Source organism: Dermochelys coriacea, chromosome 4 (genome assembly GCF_009764565.3).
Source record: "Dermochelys coriacea isolate rDerCor1 chromosome 4, rDerCor1.pri.v4, whole genome shotgun sequence".
NCBI classification, from domain to species: Eukaryota; Metazoa; Chordata; order Testudines; family Dermochelyidae; genus Dermochelys; species Dermochelys coriacea.
This window is the reverse complement of record NC_050071.1, coordinates 44,690,362-44,694,088: the sequence shown is the minus strand read 5'-3', so window position 1 is coordinate 44,694,088 and position 3,727 is coordinate 44,690,362. Positions and strand designations below refer to the sequence as shown.

Genomic DNA, 3,727 nt, shown 5'->3' with positions numbered 1-3,727 from the left:
ATCTCTCAGCAAAGATTGCATTGTGGACTTTGTAGTGATATCTCTTACTACTAAGAATCCCACTGAATATATACTAGTATATGTGATGGGATATACAAACACTACACTGGGCAACGCTGGGGTCATAAGCTAATGTAAGCCTTGCCTGACCACACCTGTGAGAGATGTCAAACCTTCAGGGAGGATCTTAAAAGGGTAAAACCCAGGTTATTTGGTGGTAGGTTATAGAGAAGTGTAAGGGACTGTTGCCCCCTTACTAACATTCAGTGGGGGTGTTTTGGTTTTCAAGCTCCCAGTACTAAAAAGGGGGAAGGGTCGATGGGGAATCAGGACCCTGAGACTGACAGCCCCCAGGAATAATGGGGAGAGGCCAATGCTCCAGGTCAGCCTGAATGACGGTGAGCAAGCTAATCAGGGAGTCAGGAGGCCAGGGAGGTCCTGTCCTCCGTGTGAGCTGGATTTGCCTGGGTCAGACAGAGTAGGGCCGAGCTAAGGAGAAAGCAGGGGCCCAAGCTGAGCTGTGCGAGATCCAGAGGGACCAGACCCTGTCCTGGGAGCAGAGCTGCAGCCCCAAAGCCAGAGGCACAGCCCAGAGAGAACACACTTGCCCTGGGATGAGAGCGGCAGCAACCAGAACCAGAGGGGCCAGAGAAGCAGCCCAGGAAGCAGGTCAGTGCTGGGAGCAGAGTCACAGAAGCAGCCTGCAGAGAAGACCTGTCCTGGGAGCAGAGCTGTAGCAACCAGAGCCAGAGGGGCCAAAGAAGCAGACCAGGGAGCTGGAGGCAGAGCAGCAGCAGTAGTGCAGAGACAGAGTGGTGCAGCTGGGACTGGAGCAGTCTGGAGCTGGGTGGGGTGAGCAGCTGGAGAGACCGAGGGGGACCCTGGGCAGCGGGCCCAGCACAAAGAGACGCTTCCGCCAAGGGGCTCTGCAGGCCAGGCTTGGATCGTAACCCCGACAGAGTGGGGGGCGACACTGGGCAGAAGGGTCCTACTACTTAGAGCCTGAGAACGTGTGGCCATCACCAGAGCAAGTGTCCAACCCACAGCATCCCTGCAGCACAGCCAGGGCCTGAGAAGAAGGCCTGGGACTTACAATGAACAGACTGTGAACTGCCCTGACATTCCAGAGACACTGTTTGTGATGTTCCCTGCCACAGAGCGGGTTGATGTGTTTCCTTTAACCTTTCCCATTATTCCTTATTCTTTTTAAAATTAATTGTTGTTGATGAAATAACTTGCATTTGCTTTAACTTGTATGTAATGGTCAGTGGGTCAGAGAAGTGCCCATTGCAGAGAGAGTACCCTGGAGTGGGGACACCCTAGCCCCTGTCCTAGGTGACCACAGCAGGGTTGGGGGTTGAGCCCCCCAGGAATCCTGGGCCCAGCCTTGTTGGGGTTATGAGGACTCTGCCAGACAGGAGAGTGGAAGGGGAGTCCTCAAGGGCAGGGAGGCCACTGGGAAAAGGAAGTGGGAGCGAGGACTCAGATCCTTTCGCTAGCCCACTTCACCGGCGTAGTGCAAAAACTAGGAAAGTTCCCTACATGAGCAGGACTATTCCCCCACTTACATAATGGTAGATGTGTAGTTCTCAGCTCTTGGAAGGAAGGTAAGCTAAAGCTAGGAACTCTGTTTAGTGGCTGCCTTGTAGCTCCTTCCTGCAAGAAGTGGCCAGGCAGGCTGGCTGGCCTGGTGCTGACTCACCTTTTGAGGGGAGTATTCCTGTATATTTTCCTGTGACTTTAGCTGGGGACACAGCTCAACAAGCTCTTCTCTGAAGGAAGAGAGCCTCACCACAGTTGAGGGATCATTTATTTGCGTTAATTCCCCTTTTCAGTTCATTGACCGTTGTGGAGAGGTGGACTGTCTGGGGCTCAGCCAGAGCACTGAGTCTCTTATGACTGGACTGATGTGGTGGAACACAAGGACAAAGCAGAGTAGAGGCCTGGGTGAATTGTGGGGGCTGAACCTAGGGGGTGAGAGTATATAATTGGCTGTTAAAAATAATTAAAACTTAACTGTGTTTGTTAATTGTAAATGACCTAAACCAGGGGTCTCAAACCCATCTGCAGCCTGCAAATCTTCCCAATGTGGCCCTCAGGGCTCCAGCAGTTTTGAGGCTGGGTCTCTCCCTTGGCGCCACCTGCCACCCCTGGGCACTCCCCCAGGCGATTTAAACGGCCCAGGGCCCTGGCAGCACAGCACCCTATGGCCCCAGGGCAGGGAGGGGCCGTGCCTCCACGTGCTGCCCCTGCGGCCAATGGGAAGCTGCGAGGGCTGTGCCTGGGGGCAGCATTGTGCGGAGGCCCCCCGGCTCACCCTGCCTTGGAGCCCCAGGTAAGTGCTGCCCGCCTCCCTGATCCCCTCCCAGAGCCTGCACCCCCTTCCCACATGCCCCAAAACTGTCCCCCAGAGTCTGCACTCCCTTCCCACACCTTCCAGCCCCCAAACTTCCTCACAGAGCCTGCATCTCCTTCCCACACACCCCCTCCCACCCCAAACTCCCTCACAGAGCCTGCAAACCCACCCCTCCTTCTGCACCCCCACTTCCTGCACCCCAGACCCCCTCCTCCACCCAAACTTCTTCCCAGAGCCCAACTTCTCACGCCTTCTGCACTCAAACTCGCTTCCAGAGCCTGCACCCCAATCCTCTAACTCAGACCTCCTCCCTCACCCAGACTCCCTCCCAGAGCCTTAGACAGGTGGGGGGCAGAGTTTTTTGGGGACAGGTTCTGGGTGGCATGAATGACATTATTGACTCGCTGGGAGGATTTGAGGACTGGCACTGGCCCTAAGGTAAATTGAGTTTGAGACCCCTAACATAAACAAAATGGATTTCTGTTGTCGTTATACTTGAGGTTTCTTTATCTAGTCTCTGGATCTAAGTTCATATTTTGATACCTCCATGTATTCGGTGATACATAGCAAGGTTTGTTTTTTTGTTTTGTTTTTTGTCAGGTATCTATATTTCTTTTAAAATTATCTTTGCTTGCAAACTATTTGTTAAGATTCATTGATTCACTTTCTAGTCATTAATTTGAAGTAGTGAAGTGAATTAGTAATATATTGTTAAAATTTGATCTATGTATTTAGTGATTATTTTTTATAGTGTAATTTCAACAAAATATTCTGAAGGTTGAAAATTTGTGGATTGTTTACTAATTTTTTCCCAGGTGGAAATACACTGGTTTCATAGAAAAACATTTGACCCTTGAACAGAAAAAGAAGTGGTGATGTGAGGGTAAATGGTTTTAACAATTTGAAAAACAGCAAAAATGATGTGAATTGTTGCTTTCTGCTAGCAGTGAGAAATTTATTGATGTAGGTCTACATATAGTGACCTGGAATTCATGCAATTAAAACGTAGTTTATCATAACTATTTTTTCCAGAGAGTGGACTGTTTGAGGACCAAATGCTAACTTTGCTAAGAAAGAAAAGGAGTACTTGTGGCACCTTAGAGACTAACAAATTTATTAGAGCATAAGCTTTCGTGAGCTACAACTCACTTCATCGGATGCATTTCCACCAAATGCATCTGATGAAGTGAGCTGTAGCTCACGAAAGCTTATGCTCTAATAAATTTGTTAGTCTCTAAGGTGCCACAAGTACTTCTTTTCTTTTTGCGAATACAGACCAACACGGCTGCTATTCTGAAACCTTTGCTAAGAAAGTTACAGTTGTTTACAAATTCACTATGCCCACTCCAATAGACATTGAAGTCAATAGTC

General features: G+C 49.7%; 1 long non-coding RNA gene across 1 annotated transcript; it reads left to right on the top strand.

Moving 5' to 3' along the window:
• Positions 1 to 1,434: 1,434 nt before the first annotated feature.
• On the top strand, positions 1,435 to 3,418 carry LOC122459919. Its single transcript, XR_006280903.1, has 3 exons — positions 1,435 to 1,607; positions 1,836 to 1,974; positions 3,389 to 3,418. It is a non-coding gene; the product is annotated as an uncharacterized LOC122459919 (long non-coding RNA).
• Positions 3,419 to 3,727: the final 309 nt, after the last annotated feature.